This window comes from Triturus cristatus, chromosome 4_1, assembly GCF_964204655.1.
Source record: "Triturus cristatus chromosome 4_1, aTriCri1.1, whole genome shotgun sequence".
NCBI classification, from domain to species: domain Eukaryota; kingdom Metazoa; phylum Chordata; class Amphibia; order Caudata; family Salamandridae; genus Triturus; species Triturus cristatus.
The window spans coordinates 293713486-293733816 of NC_140585.1; the positions used below are offsets into that span (position 1 = coordinate 293713486).

Genomic DNA, 20331 nt, shown 5'->3' on the forward strand with positions numbered 1-20331 from the left:
GCCGGGCAAGGTGGCGTGTGCCTGTTGTCCTAGTTACTTGGGAGGCAGAGGCTTGTGGATTGCTTGAGCTCAGGGGTTCTGGGCTGCACTCAGCTGTGTTGATCAGGTGTCCATGCTGCATTGGGCATCAATATGGTGTTCTAGAGGGGTCTCTAGAATTTCAGGTTGTGTAACGAGAGGTGCACCGACCCAGGCTGGAAACAGAGCAGGCCAAAGCTTCCATGCCCATTGGTAGCAGGACAGCACCTGTGAGCAGTACGTGTAAAACAGCCTGAGCAAAATAGTGAGACCTAGCCTCTCTTTTTTGACTCAAATGTGAAAGTTTTGATTTTTACAAGGTGTAATAAATTATTTTCCCAAAACCAAATCTTTGTTTTCCTTTTGATATTTTTCCAGGAAATATGATGAACATTTGAACTGGGCCGCGCATTTCAGCATAGCAGACAATTCTCCAGAATTGAGACATATAGCAACAACAAGCTAGCAGGCGGAGAGGACTGAAAACTCAGTGCAACCTAGAATAAATGGCTGTGTGATTTTCAGCAAGGATGACTCAAATGCATTCTTCCTTTTAGAGCACCTCTAGGATTAAACTGATCTGTCAAGTACAAAAACATCCTTCATAGAGCAACTTAGAAATGCGCTTGCTGGCCCTTCTGCTGCATTTCTACGTCCAGCTCTAATTCATTTTTTGATTAGCCCTCATTCTTTTCATATGTGAATGAGAAGGAGAAATTACAGGGCCCTTCACTCTTTGAGCGAAACATGAAAAGACTGAGGGCTGTGCAACTCCCAAACGTTGGAGCCTCTGGCCTTACTCCAGCTAACTCTTACTGGTTTAATACTTTTAAATGTTGATGTTGTTTAAAAATCTCAGCATAAGGAGAAGGTTGACAGGCGCTGCATGTGAGAAAGTGCCATCTTTCTTGCATGGTATGCCCCCACGTTTTGCTGAATTGCTGAATGTACTTTGACTGAGTGAGCGTGGACTCCTGCCAATCAGCTGCCCAGGGCTTATGTTCCTTCCCTAAAAACACAAAACACAAATTGGCACACCCTGGACACATGTCAGCCCCTGGTAAATGGTACCCTGGGTACCCAGGGCCTTCTGACTAGGGAAGGCCTCTAAGGGCTGCAGCACTCATTGTGCCACCCTTAGAGGCCCTGTACCCTTACACACACACACACTGCCCTTGCAGGCTGGGTGTCTGGGTACAAGACAAAACAAAGAGTCGACATGGCACACATCCCTGTGTGCCATGCCCACCACCTACACTGCCATGGCATACATCAGCCACCCCTCTAGCTGGGTGCCCTATACCAATGGTGTGGGCACAGGAGCAGGAGCCCTGTGCCCCTACAGTACCCAGGTACATTCCTGGGCACTGTAAGTGCAGTGCTGCCATTTAAGAGTACATGGTGCTGAGAGCTCGTCAAACACGAACTTCCCAGCACCATAATGGCAACACTGAAGACTGAGAAGTTTGGTATCAAACTTCTCAGCACATTAAACCCACACTGATGCCAGTGTGGGATTTAATGTACCAAGCCCCCCAGAGGGCATCTTAGAGATGCCCCCTAAAACCTAGCCTACAACCCATGTCTGTTCTGAGACTGCCCAGGCTGCCACACTGCAGACATGTTGCTGGACCCCTGGGTAGGAGAGCCCCTGCTCTCCTGGGCCTGCAACAATGCACATCCTGGGCGAGGTGCTAAATCTCCTTCCCCAGGATGGGCAGGGGGAAGCTTCAAAGGCATGCCACCTCTGTGAGCTTCCCCAGGCCACTGCAACCCCCCACTCTGGCGGGAAGCTTGGCCGGAAACCCCAAATAAGGACAGGGGATGTGCCAGCCTGCCAACCCCAACCCTCAGGTGGGGGAGGCGAGGTGAAGCACATCTCCGGGCTCTCGCCATCTTGAAGATGGAAAGCCCTGCCCAATAAGGACTAGGCTACTGCCCTCCTCCCACAGGAGAGAGGCAGGATAGGGGGTGTACCCACCCCAGGACAGGGGTCCCTGCCCTTCACCTACCTGTAACGCCCCTAAATCTAGTATTTAGGGGCACCCTGAACCTTCCTTCCCCAGATTCCAGATTCCAAAATCCGAAGAAGAGCTAGAAGAAAGAAGACCTGCCCTGCAGCTGCTAAGAAGAGGAAGACACCAACTGCTTTGGCCCCAGCCCTACCGGCCTGTCGACCCTCGAACCTGCTCCTGCTCCAACCCGGCATCTCTTGTGGCCAGCAACCTCACAAACCCTGGAGGACCTGGCTACCTTTTGACTCTAAACCCCTGGGACTCCCATGAGTAGAGGCTCTACTCAAATCTACTTCTAATCCCTGGCAGCAGCCCGGAACCGCGAACCCTTCACACTCTGCACCCACCAAGCCTGGCCTGTGCCAGAGTGAACAAAGACCACAAGGACGACCCCACGGCGACTGTGACCCCGAGTCCGGCACCCAAGGACCTCCCTCGACACTCCTGAAGAAGCCTGCAGCCTCAGAACCAGGTGCCCCCCCCAACCGCGATCAACAGAGGGTAAGATTTCCCGACACCAAAAGGTACCCCTGTACCCGGCGCCCCGCGGCCCCCTGTGCCCAATACCGGGGTACCTACCTATCCTCCAACTACCCAACTTACCTCTCGAAGTGGTGGTGGCACCTGAAGAATCTTCGTCCCCGAGCTTACAGTCTTTTTCTAAACCAGAGATTTCCCATTCAAATCAATTGAGCGCCTGAATGCTCAAAAGCACCCTGCACCCAGCCGCCCGAGTGGCCCTGGCAGTGCAACCTCTATATCTATCTAATTCCCCACTTGCCCTGAGTAAGTGACCAGGAGCCCAGCTCCCACAGCCACGTGGCCTGCTAGTCAGCAGCCACCAACCAAGGCCCCCCTACCTCTCATAGGATAACATTGGGCCTAACTCTCTCTGCACCCGGCCGCCCTTGTGCCGCTGAGGGTGAACCAACTGTACCTACCTGACCCTGGGAGACGCCTGAGTCTATGCCCAGAACCTTAACTCTGCCAGTCGAGTACTTACCTTTAAACCGATAACTCAATCTTCTCCATAGGGTAACATTGACTGGTTTTTCCTGAAATTTCTTCTAAGTGTGGACTTTTCAAAACTTAAAATATTCACCAAAAATCAGCCGAGTAACGAAAACGAAAATACTCACCTGCTATTAGGTGAGCTCCCAGTGCTGGATCTTGGTGCCCAGCACTGACTCTGAAAAATACTTACAACTGTACTTACCAGTAACCCAATTTTCTCCCATAGGAAATCATTGACTGTTTTTCTGTGAAATTTCTTCTAACTGTCAATTTCTGAAAACTTTAGATATTCTTTAAAAATCGTATAATTTCTGAAAACGTAATTACTTACCTGTTTTGGATAAAGGTCCCAGTACTGAGTCTAGGCACCCAGTACTGGATTACAAAAGTAACGAGAACATACTATACCTGCAACTTGAATTTTCTGCCATAGGGAATCATTGACTGTTTTCTATGAAATATTTTCTATCAACTTTTAAAATAGCAAAATATTGTCTAAAAATCATCACAGTAATTAAGTCGACTTTTATCACTTGATTCCAAGTACTGACCCAGGACTGAATCTAGGATCCAGTCCTGGAACTCCAAAAGTAATCCTAAAAGTAATCTGTTGTAAATAACTTGAAACTTCCATTGAGCTCAATGCATTATTGTGTTTAAAATTGTGTTGCCTATTGCAACCTCTTGTAACTTTCTACAAAAGTCAATTGCATATTGCAAAAGTATTTATATAAAGCATCTCATTCTGAGAAAGTATATTTTAATACCTATTGTTGGTTCTAAAATAAAACAAGCATATATTTTTTGTAGATAAACCATTGGCCTAGAGTTCAGTTATTGAGTGTGTGAGACCATTTGCTGACTGAGTGTGTGCAACAAATGCTTTACACTGTCCTCTGATACTGCCTTACTGCTCGACCAAGCTACCACTTTAGAGAGTAAGGTTATATCTAACTTTAGCCTCTGCCAAACCTCTGGGGACTGTGGACTCTGTACACCCTGTATCTATTTGGGAACAGTATATACAGAGCCACTTTCTCACACTGCAGTTCTCCAATATAGGTCTGTCAAGATCATTACTCAATCTACCTTGATTTGGCACAGTATAAAATAAGTCAAGAAGTCTCCTATGAAAAGATATGCAAATGTGTTTGAATCACTTTCCCTAGTCAGGGGACCCACTAGCTGGAAGGGGCAGGGAGGACCAAAATAGCTCATCGGTATAGAACACTGCATGAGCAGCTGATTTTGAGGTGGTAGAAGATAGAGTAATCCAACTGCACCTCAATAAACAGTTTCCTAATGTGCAATAGCCCGTGACCACCTCTGACGCAAAAGTGTAATCTCATACCTTTGCAGAATCAGGCATGCTTTCACCTGTTCAAGCTGAACTGACATTGGTCTTCTTGGCCAGCAGGAGTTCCTCTCTTGCAGCTGTTGAGGCTAGAGAACAGAATGACGCGTATTCATTCTTTATGGTAACTCTTCTAGCCCTCCCACTCCATACCACTTTAAAACTTCCGATGTTGCAGACGAGTTCCATCATTGTGACCCATGCTATTTTTCTCTATATTGGCTGGCTCGGCATAACAAGGGATGCCTACAGGACAGCCTAAATTGTGCCGGCAAGCTTCTACAGGGAGTCACTGGCAGATAAAGAGAAACTCAGCCCTAACCTGGCTCTTCTCTCTCACTCTCACTCTCCTTTCCCTTCTGTCCCTCTACCTGTCTCTCACTCTCTAAATACTAGTATTTATGTTGTATTCACTTCCCCGTCACAATCTTTCCGACCCTACTTCCTCTCTCCCTTCAATCAGTTCAACCCTCTTTTTTACTTTAGGAAACTCCACATCTTTTTTAAAGGCCCTTCCCATATTCACACTGCTTCTTGATAAGACATTTTTTTCCTTTCTTTGAAGGATAGTGAAATTGATTTTCTTGAAACATGGTTGGTAAACCATCAATTCATTCCACCTTACTTTATCATTATCCTTACTTATGGAATGCATTTCATCATTAGGACAGCTGCAGTGTTTGCCGGGCAAGGTGGCGTGTGCCTGTTGTCCTAGTTACTTGGGAGGCAGAGGCTTGTGGATTGCTTGAGCTCAGGCGTTCTGGGCTGCACTCAGCTGTGTTGATCAGGTGTCCATGCTGCATTGGGCATCAATATGGTGTTCTAGAGGGGTCTCTAGAATTTCAGGTTGTGTAACGAGAGGTGCACCGACCCAGGCTGGAAACAGAGCAGGCCAAAGCTTCCATGCCCATTGGTAGCAGGACAGCACCTGTGAGCAGTACGTGTAAAACAGCCTGAGCAAAATAGTGAGACCTAGCCTCTCTTTTTTGACTCAAATGTGAAAGTTTTGATTTTTACAAGGTGTAATAAATTATTTTCCCAAAACCAAATCTTTGTTTTCCTTTTGATATTTTTCCAGGAAATATGATGAACATTTGAACTGGGCCGCGCATTTCAGCATAGCAGACAATTCTCCAGAATTGAGACATATAGCAACAACAAGCTAGCAGGCGGAGAGGACTGAAAACTCAGTGCAACCTAGAATAAATGGCTGTGTGATTTTCAGCAAGGATGACTCAAATGCATTCTTCCTTTTAGAGCACCTCTAGGATTAAACTGATCTGTCAAGTACAAAAACATCCTTCATAGAGCAACTTAGAAATGCGCTTGCTGGCCCTTCTGCTGCATTTCTACGTCCAGCTCTAATTCATTTTTTGATTAGCCCTCATTCTTTTCATATGTGAATGAGAAGGAGAAATTACAGGGCCCTTCACTCTTTGAGTGAAACATGAAAAGACTGAGGGCTGTGCAACTCCCAAACGTTGGAGCCTCTGGCCTTACTCCAGCTAACTCTTACTGGTTTAATACTTTTAAATGTTGATGTTGTTTAAAAATCTCAGCATAAGGAGAAGGTTGACAGGCGCTGCATGTGAGAAAGTGCCATCTTTCTTGCATGGTATGCCCCCACGTTTTGCTGAATTGCTGAATGTACTTTGACTGAGTGAGCGTGGACTCCTGCCAATCAGCTGCCCAGGGCTTATGTTCCTTCCCTAAAAACACAAAACACAAATTGGCACACCCTGGACACATGTCAGCCCCTGGTAAATGGTACCCTGGGTACCCAGGGCCTTCTGACTAGGGAAGGCCTCTAAGGGCTGCAGCACTCATTGTGCCACCCTTAGAGGCCCTGTACCCTTACACACACACACACTGCCCTTGCAGGCTGGGTGTCTGGGTACAAGACAAAACAAAGAGTCGACATGGCACACATCCCTGTGTGCCATGCCCACCACCTACACTGCCATGGCATACATCAGCCACCCCTCTAGCTGGGTGCCCTATACCAATGGTGTGGGCACAGGAGCAGGAGCCCTGTGCCCCTACAGTACCCAGGTACATTCCTGGGCACTGTAAGTGCAGTGCTGCCATTTAAGAGTACATGGTGCTGAGAGCTCGTCAAACACGAACTTCCCAGCACCATAATGGCAACACTGAAGACTGAGAAGTTTGGTATCAAACTTCTCAGCACATTAAACCCACACTGATGCCAGTGTGGGATTTAATGTACCAAGCCCCCCAGAGGGCATCTTAGAGATGCCCCCTAAAACCTAGCCTACAACCCATGTCTGTTCTGAGACTGCCCAGGCTGCCACACTGCAGACATGTTGCTGGACCCCTGGGTAGGAGAGCCCCTGCTCTCCTGTGCCTGCAACAATGCACATCCTGGGCGAGGTGCTAAATCTCCTTCCCCAGGATGGGCAGGGGGAAGCTTCAAAGGCATGCCACCTCTGTGAGCTTCCCCAGGCCACTGCAACCCCCCACTCTGGCGGGAAGCTTGGCCGGAAACCCCAAATAAGGACAGGGGATGTGCCAGTCTGCCAACCCCAACCCTCAGGTGGGGGAGGCGAGGTGAAGCACATCTCCGGGCTCTCGCCATCTTGAAGATGGAAAGCCCTGCCCAATAAGGACTAGGCTACTGCCCTCCTCCCACAGGAGAGAGGCAGGATAGGGGGTGTACCCACCCCAGGACAGGGGTCCCTGCCCTTCACCTACCTGTAACGCCCCTAAATCTAGTATTTAGGGGCACCCTGAACCTTCCTTCCCCAGATTCCAGATTCCAAAATCCGAAGAAGAGCTAGAAGAAAGAAGACCTGCCCTGCAGCTGCTAAGAAGAGGAAGACACCAACTGCTTTGGCCCCAGCCCTACCGGCCTGTCGACCCTCGAACCTGCTCCTGCTCCAACCCGGCATCTCTTGTGGCCAGCAACCTCACAAACCCTGGAGGACCTGGCTACCTTTTGACTCTAAACCCCTGGGACTCCCATGAGTAGAGGCTCTACTCAAATCTACTTCTAATCCCTGGCAGCAGCCCGGAACCGCGAACCCTTCACACTCTGCACCCACCAAGCCTGGCCTGTGCCAGAGTGAACAAAGACCACAAGGACGACCCCACGGCGACTGTGACCCCGAGTCCGGCACCCAAGGACCTCCCTCGACACTCCTGAAGAAGCCTGCAGCCTCAGAACCAGGTGCCCCCCCCAACCGCGATCAACAGAGGGTAAGATTTCCCGACACCAAAAGGTACCCCTGCACCCGGCGCCCCGCGGCCCCCTGTGCCCAATACCGGGGTACCTACCTATTCTCCAACTACCCAACTTACCTCTCGAAGTGGTGGTGGCACCTGAAGAATCTTCGTCCCCGAGCTTACAGTCTTTTTCTGAACCAGAGATTTCCCATTCAAATCAATTGAGCGCCTGAATGCTCAAAAGCACCCTGCACCCAGCCGCCCGAGTGGCCCTGGCAGTGCAACCTCTATATCTATCTAATTCCCCACTTGCCCTGAGTAAGTGACCAGGAGCCCAGCTCCCACAGCCACGTGGCCTGCTAGTCAGCAGCCACCAACCAAGGCCCCCCTACCTCTCATAGGATAACATTGGGCCTAACTCTCTCTGCACCCGGCCGCCCTTGTGCCGCTGAGGGTGAACCAACTGTACCTACCTGACCCTGGGAGACGCCTGAGTCTATGCCCAGAACCTTAACTCTGCCAGTCGAGTACTTACCTTTAAACCGATAACTCAATCTTCTCCATAGGGTAACATTGACTGGTTTTTCCTGAAATTTCTTCTAAGTGTGGAATTTTCAAAACCTAAAATATTCACCAAAAATCAGCCGAGTAACGAAAACGAAAATACTCACCTGCTATTAGGTGAGCTCCCAGTGCTGGATCTTGGTGCCCAGCACTAACTCTGAAAAATACTTACAACTGTACTTACCAGTAACCCAATTTTCTCCCATAGGAAATCATTGTCTGTTTTTCTGTGAAATTTCTTCCAAGTGTCAATTTCTGCAAACTTTGAATATTCTTTAAAAATAGTATAATTTCTGAAAACGTAATTACTTACCTGTTTTGGATAAAGGTCCCAGTACTGAGTCTAGGCACCCAGTACTGGATTACAAAAGTAACGAGAACATACTATACCTGCAACTTGAATTTTCTGCCATAGGGAATCATTGACTGTTTTCTATGAAATATTTTCTATCAACTTTTAAAATAGCAAAATATTGTCTAAAAATCATCACAGTAATTAAGTCGACTTTTATCACTTGATTCCAAGTACTGACCCAGGACTGAATCTAGGATCCAGTCCTGGAACTCCAAAAGTAATCCTAAAAGTAATCTGTTGCAAATAACTTGAAACTTCCATTGAGCTCAATGCATTATTGTGTTTAAAATTTTGTTGCCTATTGCAACCACTTTTAACTTTCTACAAAAGTCAATTGCCTATTGCAAAAGTATTTATATAAAGCATCTCATTCTGAGAAAGTATATTTTAATACCTATTGTTGGTTCTAAAATAAAACAAGCATATATTTTTTGTAGATAAACCATTGGCCTAGAGTTCAGTTATTGAGTGTGTGAGACCATTTGCTTACTGAGTGTGTGCAACAAATGCTTTACACTGTCCTCTGATACTGCCTTACTGCTCGACCAAGCTACCACTTTAGAGAGTAAGGTTATATCTAACTTTAGCCTCTGCCAAACCTCTGGGGACTGTGGACTCTGTACACCCTGTATCTATTTGGGAACAGTATATACAGAGCCACTTTCTCACACTGCAGTTCTCCAATATAGGTCTGTCAAGATCATTACTCAATCTACCTTGATTTGGCACAGTATAAAATAAGTCAAGAAGTCTCCTATGAAAAGATATGCAAATGTGTTTGAATCACTTTCCCTAGTCAGGGGACCCACTAGCTGGAAGGGGCAGGGAGGACCAAAATAGCTCATCGGTATAGAACACTGCATGAGCAGCTGATTTTGAGGTGGTAGAAGATAGAGTAATCCAACTGCACCTCAATAAACGGTTTCCTAATGTGCAATAGCCCGTGACCACCTCTGACGCAAAAGTGTAATCTCATACCTTTGCAGAATCAGGCATGCTTTCACCTGTTCAAGCTGAACTGACATTGGTCTTCTTGGCCAGCAGGAGTTCCTCTCTTGCAGCTGTTGAGGCTAGAGAACAGAATGACGCGTATTCATTCTTTATGGTAACTCTTCTAGCCCTCCCACTCCATACCACTTTAAAACTTCCGATGTTGCAGACGAGTTCCATCATTGTGACCCATGCTATTTTTCTCAATATTGGCTGGCTCGGCATAACAAGGGATGCCTACAGGACAGCCTAAATTGTGCCGGCAAGCTTCTACAGGGAGTCACTGGCAGATAAAGAGAAACTCAGCCCTAACCTGGCTCTTCTCTCTCACTCTCACTCTCCTTTCCCTTCTGTCCCTCTACCTGTCTCTCACTCTCTAAATACTAGTATTTATGTTGTATTCACTTCCCCGTCACAATCTTTCCGACCCTACTTCCTCTCTCCCTTCAATAAGTTCAACCCTCTTTTTTACTTTAGGAAACTCCACATCTTTTTTAAAGGCCCTTCCCATATTCACACTGCTTCTTGATAAGACATTTTTTTCCTTTCTTTGAAGGATAGTGAAATTGATTTTCTTGAAACATGGTTGTAAACCATCAATTCATTCCACCTTACTTTATCATTATCCTTACTTATGGAATGCATTTCATCATTAGGACAGCTGCAGTGTTTGCTGGGCAAGGTGGCGTGTGCCTGTTGTCCTAGTTTCTTGGGAGGCAGAGGCTTGTTGATTGCTTGAGCTCAGGGGTTCTGGGCTGCACTCAGCTGTGTTGATCAGGTGTCCATGCTGCATTGGGCATCAATATGGTGTTCTAGAGGGAGCTCTAGAATTTCAGGTTGTGTAACGAGAGGTGCACCGACCCAGGCTGGAAACAGAGCAGGCCAAAGCTTCCATGCCCATTGGTAGCAGGACAGCACCTGTGAGCAGTACATGTAAAACAGCCTGAGCAAAATAGTGAGACCTAGCCTCTCTTTTTTGACTCAAATGTGAAAGTTTTGATTTTAACAAGGTGTAATAAATTATTTTCCCAAAACCAAATCTTTGTTTTCCTTTTGATATTTTTCCAGGAAATATGATGAACATTTGAACTGGGCCACGCATTTCAGCATAGCAGACAATTCTCCAGAATTGAGACATATTGCAACAACAAGCTAGCAGGCGGAGAGGACTGAAAACTCAGTGCAACCTAGAATAAATGGCTGTGTGATTTTCAGCAAGGATGACTCAAATGCATTCTTCCTTTTAGAGCACCTCTAGGATTAAACTGATCTGTCAAGTACAAAAACATCCTTCATAGAGCAACTTAGAAATGCGCTTGCTGGCCCTTCTGCTGCATTTCTACGTCCAGCTCTAATTCATTTTTTGATTAGCCCTCATTCTTTTCATATGTGAATGAGAAGGAGAAATTACAGGGCCCTTCACTCTTTGAGCGAAACATGAAAAGACTGAGGGCTGTGCAACTCCCAAACGTTGGAGCCTCTGGCCTTACTCCAGCTAACTCTTACTGGTTTAATACTTTTAAATGTTGATGTTGTTTAAAAATCTCAGCATAAGGAGAAGGTTGACAGGCGCTGCATGTGAGAAAGTGCCATCTTTCTTGCATGGTATGCCCCCACGTTTTGCTGAATTGCTGAATGTACTTTGACTGAGTGTGCCCTGGACTCCTGCCAATCAGCTGCCCAGGGCTTATGTTCCTTCCCTAAAAACACAAAACACAAATTGGCACACCCTGGACACATGTCAGCCCCTGGTAAATGGTACCCTGGGTACCCAGGGCCTTCTGACTAGGGAAGGCCTCTAAGGGCTGCAGCACTCATTGTGCCACCCTTAGAGGCCCTGTACCCTTACACACACACACACACTGCCCTTGCAGGCTGGGTGTCTGGGTACAAGACAAAACAAAGAGTCGACATGGCACACATCCCTGTGTGCCATGCCCACCACCTACACTGCCATGGCATACATCAGCCACCCCTCTAGCTGGGTGCCCTATACCAATGGTGTGGGCACAGGAGCAGGAGCACTGTGCCCCTACAGTACCCAGGTACATTCCTGGGCACTGTAAGTGCAGTGCTGCCATTTAAGAGTACATGGTGCTGAGAGCTCGTCAAACACGAACTTCCCAGCACCATAATGGCAACACTGAAGACTGAGAAGTTTGGTATTAAACTTCTCAGTACATTAAACCCACACTGATGCCTGTGTGGGATTTAATGTACCAAGCCCCCCAGAGGGCATCTTAGAGATGCCCCCTAAAACCTAGCCTACAACCCATGTCTGTTCTGAGACTGCCCAGGCTGCCACACTGCAGACATGTTGCTGGACCCCTGGGTAGGAGAGCCCCTGCTCTCCGGGGCCTGCAACAATGCACATCCTGGGCGAGGTGCTAAATCTCCTTCCCCAGGATGGGCAGGGGGAAGCTTCAAAGGCATGCCGCCTCTGTGAGCTTCACCAGGCCACTGCAACCCCCCACTCTGGCGGGAAGCTTGGCCGGAAACCCCAAATAAGGACAGGGGATGTGCCAGCCTGCCAACCCCACCCCTCAGGTGGGGGAGGCGAGGTGAAGCACATCTCCGGGCTCTCGCCATCTTGAAGATGGAAAGCCCTGCCCAATAAGGACTAGGCTACTGCCCTCCTCCCACAGGAAAGAGGCAGGATAGGGGGTGTACCCACCCCAGGACAGGGGCCCATTGGTCCCTGCCCTTCACCTACCTGTAACGCCCCTAAATCTAGTATTTAGGGGCACCCTGAACCTTCCTTCCCCAGATTCCAGATTCCAAAATCCGAAGAAGAGGTAGAAGAAAGAAGACCTGCCCTGCAGCTGCTAAGAAGAGGAAGACACCAACTGCTTTGGCCCCAGCCCTACCGGCCTGTCGACCCTCGAACCTGCTCCTGCTCCAACCCGGCATCTCTTGTGGCCAGCAACCTCACAAACCCTGGAGGACCTGGCTACCTTTTGACTCTAAACCCCTGGGACTCCCATGAGTAGAGGCTCTACTCAAATCTACTTCTAATCCCTGGCAGCAGCCCGGAACCGCGAACCCTTCACACTCTGCACCCACCAAGCCTGGCCTGTGCCAGAGTGAACAAAGACCACAAGGACGACCCCACGGCGACTGTGACCCCGAGTCCGGCACCCAAGGACCTCCCTCGACACTCCTGAAGAAGCCTGCAGCCTCAGAACCAGGTGCCCCCCCAACCGCGATCAACAGAGGGTAAGATTTCCCGACACCAAAAGGTACCCCTGCACCCGGCGCCCCGCGGCCCCCTGTGCCCAATACCGGGGTACCTACCTATCCTCCAACTACCCAACTTACCTCTCGAAGTGGTGGTGGCACCTGAAGAATCTTCGTCCCCGAGCTTACAGTCTTTTTCTAAACCAGAGATTTCCCATTCAAATCAATTGAGCGCCTGAATGCTCAAAAGCACCCTGCACCCAGCCGCCCGAGTGGCCCTGGCAGTGCAACCTCTATATCTATCTAATTCCCCACTTGCCCTGAGTAAGTGACCAGGAGCCCAGCTCCCACAGCCACGTGGCCTGCTAGTCAGCAGCCACCAACCAAGGCCCCCTACCTCTCATAGGATAACATTGGGCCTAACTCTCTCTGCACCCGGCCGCCCTTGTGCCGCTGAGGGTGAACCAACTGTACCTACCTGACCCTGGGAGACGCCTGAGTCTATGCCCAGAACCTTAACTCTGCCAGTCGAGTACTTACCTTTAAACCGATAACTCAATCTTCTCCATAGGGTAACATTGACTGGTTTTTCCTGAAATTTCTTCAAAGTGTGGACTTTTCAAAACTTAAAATATTCACCAAAAATCAGCCGAGTAACGAAAGCGAAAATACTCACCTGCTATTAGGTGAGCTCCCAGTGCTGGATCTTGGTGCCCAGCACTGACTCTGAAAAATACTTACAACTGTACTTACCAGTAACCCAATTTTCTCCCATAGGAAATCATTGACTGTTTTTCTGTGAAATTTCTTCTAAGTGTCAATTTCTGCAAACTTTGAATATTCTTTAAAAATAGTATAATTTCTGAAAACGTAATTACTTACCTGTTTTGGATAAAGGTCCCAGTACTGAGTCTAGGCACCCAGTACTGGATTACAAAAGTAACGAGAACATACTATACCTGCAACTTGAATTTTCTGCCATAGGGAATCATTGACTGTTTTCTATGAAATATTTTCTATCAACTTTTAAAATAGCAAAATATTGTCTAAAAATCATCACAGTAATTAAGTCGACTTTTATCACTTGATTCCAAGTACTGACCCAGGACTGAATCTAGGATCCAGTCCTGGAACTCCAAAAGTAATCCTAAAAGTAATCTGTTGTAAATAACTTGAAACTTCCATTGAGCTCAATGCATTATTGTGTTTAAAATTTTGTTGCCTATTGCAACCACTTGTAACTTTCTACAAAAGTCAATTGCATATTGCAAAAGTATTTATATAAAGCATCTCATTCTGAGAAAGTATATTTTAATACCTATTGTTGGTTCTAAAATAAAACAAGCATATATTTTTTGTAGATAAACCATTGGCCTAGAGTTCAGTTATTGAGTGTGTGAGACCATTTGCTGACTGAGTGTGTGCAACAAATGCTTTACACTGTCCTCTGATACTGCCTTACTGCTCGACCAAGCTACCACTTTAGAGAGTAAGGTTATATCTAACTTTAGCCTCTGCCAAACCTCTGGGGACTGTGGACTCTGTACACCCTGTATCTATTTGGGAACAGTATATACAGAGCCACTTTCTCACACTGCAGTTCTCCAATATAGGTCTGTCAAGATCATTACTCAATCTACCTTGATTTGGCACAGTATAAAATAAGTCAAGAAGTCTCCTATGAAAAGATATGCAAATGTGTTTGAATCACTTTCCCTAGTCAGGGGACCTACTAGCTGGAAGGGGCAGGGAGGACCAAAATAGCTCATCGGTATAGAACACTGCATGAGCAGCTGATTTTGAGGTGGTAGAAGATAGAGTAATCCAACTGCACCTCAATAAACGGTTTCCTAATGTGCAATAGCCCGTGACCACCTCTGACGCAAAAGTGTAATCTCATACCTTTGCAGAATCAGGCATGCTTTCACCTGTTCAAGCTGAACTGACATTGGTCTTCTTGGCCAGCAGGAGTTCCTCTCTTGCAGCTGTTGAGGCTAGAGAACAGAATGACGCGTATTCATTCTTTATGGTAACTCTTCTAGCCCTCCCACTCCATACCACTTTAAAACTTCCGATGTTGCAGACGAGTTCCATCATTGTGACCCATGCTATTTTTCTCAATATTGGCTGGCTCGGCATAACAAGTGATGCCTACAGGACAGCCTAAATTGTGCCGGCAAGCTTCTACAGGGAGTCACTGGCAGATAAAGAGAAACTCAGCCCTAACCTGGCTCTTCTCTCTCACTCTCACTCTCCTTTCCCTTCTGTCCCTTTACCTGTCTCTCACTCTCTAAATACTAGTATTTATGTTGTATTCACTTCCCCGTCACAATCTTTCCGACCCTACTTCCTCTCTCCCTTCAATCAGTTCAACCCTCTTTTTTACTTTAGGAAACTCCACATCTTTTTTAAAGGCCCTTCCCATATTCACACTGCTTCTTGATAAGACATTTTTTTCCTTTCTTTGAAGGATAGTGAAATTGATTTTCTTGAAACATGGTTGGTAAACCATCAATTCATTCCACCTTACTTTATCATTATCCTTACTCATGGAATGCATTTCATCATTAGGACAGCTGCTGTGTTTGCCGGGCAAGGTGGCGTGTGCCTGTTGTCCTAGTTACTTGGGAGGCAGAGGCTTGTGGATTGCTTGAGCTCAGGGGTTCTGGGCTGCACTCAGCTGTGTTGATCAGGTGTCCATGCTGCATTGGGCATCAATATGGTGTTCTAGAGGGAGCTCTAGAATTTCAGGTTGTGTAACGAGAGGTGCACCGACCCAGGCTGGAAACAGAGCAGGCCAAAGCTTCCATGCCCATTGGTAGCAGGACAGCACCTGTGAGCAGTACGTGTAAAACAGCCTGAGCAAAATAGTGAGACCTAGCCTCTCTTTTTTGACTCAAATGTGAAAGTTTTGATTTTTACAAGGTGTAATAAATTATTTTCCCAAAACCAAATCTTTTTTTTCCTTTTGATATTTTTCCAGGAAATATGATGAACATTTGAACTGGGCCGCGCATTTCAGCATAGCAGACAATTCTCCAGAATTGAGACATATAGCAACAACAAGCTAGCAGGCGGAGAGGACTGAAAACTGAGTGCAACCTAGAATAAATGGCTGTGTGATTTTCAGCAAGGATGACTCAAATGCATTCTTCCTTTTAGAGCACCTCTAGGATTAAACTGATCTGTCAAGTACAAAAACATCCTTCATAGAGCAACTTAGAAATGCGCTTGCTGGCCCTTCTGCTGCATTTCTACGTCCAGCTCTAATTCATTTTTTGATTAGCCCTCATTCTTTTCATATGTGAATGAGAAGGAGAAATTACAGGGCCCTTCACTCTTTGAGCGAAACATGAAAAGACTGAGGGCTGTGCAACTCCCAAACGTTGGAGCCTCTGGCCTTACTCCAGCTAACTCTTACTGGTTTAATACTTTTAAATGTTGATGTTGTTTAAAAATCTCAGCATAAGGAGAAGGTTGACAGGCGCTGCATGTGAGAAAGTGCCATCTTTCTTGCATGGTATGCCCCCACGTTTTGCTGAATTGCTGAATGTACTTTGACTGAGTGAGCGTGGACTCCTGCCAATCAGCTGCCCAGGGCTTATGTTCCTTCCCTAAAAACACAAAACACAAATTGGCACACCCTGGACACATGTCAGCCCCTGGTAAATGGTACCCTGGGTACCCAGGGCCTTCTGACTAGGGAAGGCCTCTAAGGGCTGCAGCACTCATTGTGCCACCCTTAGAGGCCCTGTACCCTTACACACACACACACTGCCCTTGCAGGCTGGGTGTCTGGGTACAAGACAAAACAAAGAGTCGACATGGCACACATCCCTGTGTGCCATGCCCACCACCTACACTGCCATGGCATACATCAGCCACCCCTCTAGCTGGGTGCCCTATACCAATGGTGTGGGCACAGGAGCAGGAGCCCTGTGCCCCTACAGTACCCAGGTACATTCCTGGGCACTGTAAGTGCAGTGCTGCCATTTAAGAGTACATGGTGCTGAGAGCTCGTCAAACACGAACTTCCCAGCACCATAATGGCAACACTGAAGACTGAGAAGTTTGGTATCAAACTTCTCAGCACATTAAACCCACACTGATGCCAGTGTGGGATTTAATGTACCAAGCCCCCCAGAGGGCATCTTAGAGATGCCCCCTAAAACCTAGCCTACAACCCATGTCTGTTCTGAGACTGCCCAGGCTGCCACACTGCAGACATGTTGCTGGACCCCTGGGTAGGAGAGCCCCTGCTCTCCTGGGCCTGCAACAATGCACATCCTGGGCGAGGTGCTAAATCTCCTTCCCCAGGATGGGCAGGGGGAAGCTTCAAAGGCATGCCACCTCTGTGAGCTTCTCCAGGCCACTGCAACCCCCCACTCTGGCGGGAAGCTTGGCCGGAAACCCCAAATAAGGACAGGGGATGTGCCAGCCTGCCAACCCCACCCCTCAGGTGGGGGAGGCGAGGTGAAGCACATCTCCGGGCTCTCGCCATCTTGAAGATGGAAAGCCCTGCCCAATAAGGACTAGGCTACTGCCCTCCTCCCACAGGAGAGAGGCAGGATAGGGGGTGTACCCACCCCAGGACAGGGGCCCATTGGTCCCTGCCCTTCACCTACCTGTAACGCCCCTAAATCTAGTATTTAGGGGCACCCTGAACCTTCCTTCCCCAGATTCCAGATTCCAAAATCCGAAGAAGAGCTAGAAGAAAGAAGACCTGCCCTGCAGCTGCTAAGAAGAGGAAGACACCAACTGCTTTGGCCCCAGCCCTACCTGCCTGTCGACCCTCGAACCTGCTCCTGCTCCAACCCGGCATCTCTTGTGGCCAGCAACCTCACAAACCCTGGAGGACCTGGCTACCTTTTGACTCTAAACCCCTGGGACTCCCATGAGTAGAGGCTCTACTCAAATCTACTTCTAATCCCTGGCAGCAGCCCGGAACCGCGAACCCTTCACACTCTGCACCCACCAAGCCTGGCCTGTGCCAGAGTGAACAAAGACCACAAGGACGACCCCACGGCGACTGTGACCCCGAGTCCGGCACCCAAGGACCTCCCTCGACACTCCTGAAGAAGCCTGCAGCCTCAGAACCAGGTGCCCCCCCAACCGCGATCAACAGAGGGTAAGATTTCCTGACACCAAAAGGTACCCCTGCACCCGGCGCCCCTCGGCCCCCTGTGCCCAATCCCGGGGTACCTACCTATCCTCCAACTACCCAACTTACCTCTCGAAGTGGTGGTGGCACCTGAAGAATCTTCGTCCCCGAGCTTGCAGTCTTTTTCTAAACCAGAGATTTCCCATTCAAATCAATTGAGCGCCTGAATGCTCAAAAGCACCCTGCACCCAGCCGCCCGAGTGGCCCTGGCAGTGCAACCTCTATATCTATCTAATTCCCCACTTGCCCTGAGTAAGTGACCAGGAGCCCAGCTCCCACAGCCACGTGCCTGCTAGTCAGCAGCCACCAACCAAGGCCCCCCTACCTCTCATAGGATAACATTGGGCCTAACTCTCTCTGCACCCGGCCGCCCTTGTGCCGCTGAGGGTGAACCAACTGTACCTACCTGACCCTGGGAGACGCCTGAGTCTATGCCCAGAACCTTAACTCTGCCAGTCGAGTACTTACCTTTAAACCGATAACTCAATCTTCTCCATAGGGTAACATTGACTGGTTTTTCCTGAAATTTCTTCTAAGTGTGGACTTTTCAAAACTTAAAATATTCACCAAAAATCAGCCGAGTAACGAAAACGAAAATACTCACCTGCTATTAGGTGAGCTCCCAGTGCTGGATCTTGGTGCCCAGCACTGACTCTGAAAAATACTTACAACTGTACTTACCAGTAACCCAATTTTCTCCCGTAGGAAATCATTGACTGTTTTTCTGTGAAATTTCTTCTAAGTGTCAATTTCTGCAAACTTTGAATATTCTTTAAAAATAGTATAATTTCTGAAAACGTAATTACCTACCTGTTTTGGATAAAGGTCCCAGTACTGAGTCTAGGCACCCAGTACTGGATTACAAAAGTAACGAGAACATACTATACCTGCAACTTGAATTTTCTGCCATAGGGAATCATTGACTGTTTTCTATGAAATATTTTCTATCAACTTTTAAAATAGCAAAATATTGTCTAAAAATCATCACAGTAATTAAGTCGACTTTTATCACTTGATTCCAAGTACTGACCCAGGACTGAATCTAGGATCCAGTCCTGGAACTCCAAAAGTATTCCTAAAAGTAATCTGTTGCAAATAACTTGAAACTTCCATTGAGCTCAATGCATTATTGTGTTTAAAATTTTGTTGCCTATTGCAACCACTTGTAACTTTCTACAAAAGTCAATTGCATATTGCAAAAGTATTTATATAAAGCATCTCATTCTGAGAAAGTATATTTTAATACCTATTGTTGGTTCTAAAATAAAACAAGCATATATTTTTTGTAGATAAACCATTGGCCTAGAGTTCAGTTATTGAGTGTGTGAGACCATTTGCTGACTGAGTGTGTGCAACAAATGCTTTACACTGTCCTCTGATACTGCCTTACTGCTCGACCAAGCTACCACTTTAGAGAGTAAGGTTATATCTAACTTTAGCCTCTGCCAAACCTCTGGGGACTGTGGACTCTGTACACCCTGTATCTATTTGGGAACAGTATATACAGAGCCACTTTCTCACACTGCAGTTCTCCAATATAGGTCTGTCAAGATCATTACTCAATCTACCTTGATTTGGCACAGTATAAAATAAGTCAAGAAGTCTCCTATGAAAAGATATGCAAATGTGTTTGAATCAATTTCCCTAGTCAGGGGACCTACTAGCTGGAAGGGGCAGGGAGGACCAAAATAGCTCATCGGTATAGAACACTGCATGAGCAGCTGATTTTGAGGTGGTAGAAGATAGAGTAATCCAACTGCACCTCAATAAACGGTTTCCTAATGTGCAATAGCCCGTGACCACCTCTGACGCAAAAGTGTAATCTCATACCTTTGCAGAATCAGGCATGCTTTCACCTGTTCAAGCTGAACTGACATTGGTCTTCTTGGCCAGCAGGAGTTCCTCTCTTGCAGCTGTTGAGGCTAGAGAACAGAATGACGCGTATTCATTCTTTATGGTAACTCTTCTAGCCCTCCCACTCCATACCACTTTAAAACTTCCGATGTTGCAGACGAGTTCCATCATTCTGACCCATGCTAATTTTCTCAATATTGGCTGGCTCGGCATAACAAGGGATGCCTACAGGACAGCCTAAATTGTGCCGGCAAGCTTCTACAGGGAGTCACTGGCAGATAAAGAGAAACTCAGCCCTAACCTGGCTCTTCTCTCTCACTCTCACTCTCCTTTCCCTTCTGTCCCTCTACCTGTCTCTCACTCTCTAAATACTAGTATTTATGTTGTATTCACTTCCCCATCACAATCTTTCCGACCCTACTTCCTCTCTCCCTTCAATCAGTTCAACCCTCTTTTTCACTTTAGGAAACTCCACATCTTTTTTAAAGGCCCTTCCCATATTCACACTGCTTCTTGATAAGACATTTTTTTCCTTTCTTTGAAGGATAGGGAAATTGATTTTCTTGAAACATGGTTGGTAAACCATCAATTCATTCCACCTTACTTTATCATTATCCTTACTTATGGAATGCATTTCATCATTAGG

The 20331-nt window shown here is 47.1% G+C and overlaps 4 non-coding genes across 4 annotated transcripts; all 4 read left to right on the forward strand.

Moving 5' to 3' along the window:
• LOC146854340 (signal recognition particle RNA) lies at positions 1 to 300 on the forward strand. Its single transcript, XR_014959339.1, has one exon.
• A 4783-nt stretch (positions 301 to 5083) lies between these two features.
• Positions 5084 to 5383, forward strand: LOC146854341 (signal recognition particle RNA). The gene has a single exon (XR_014981580.1).
• Positions 5384 to 10165: 4782 nt separating this feature from the next.
• LOC146854342 (signal recognition particle RNA) lies at positions 10166 to 10465 on the forward strand. Its single transcript, XR_014959345.1, has one exon.
• Positions 10466 to 15257: 4792 nt separating this feature from the next.
• On the forward strand, positions 15258 to 15557 carry LOC146854343 (signal recognition particle RNA). The gene has a single exon (XR_014959067.1).
• The last annotated feature ends 4774 nt before the right edge of the window (positions 15558 to 20331 follow it).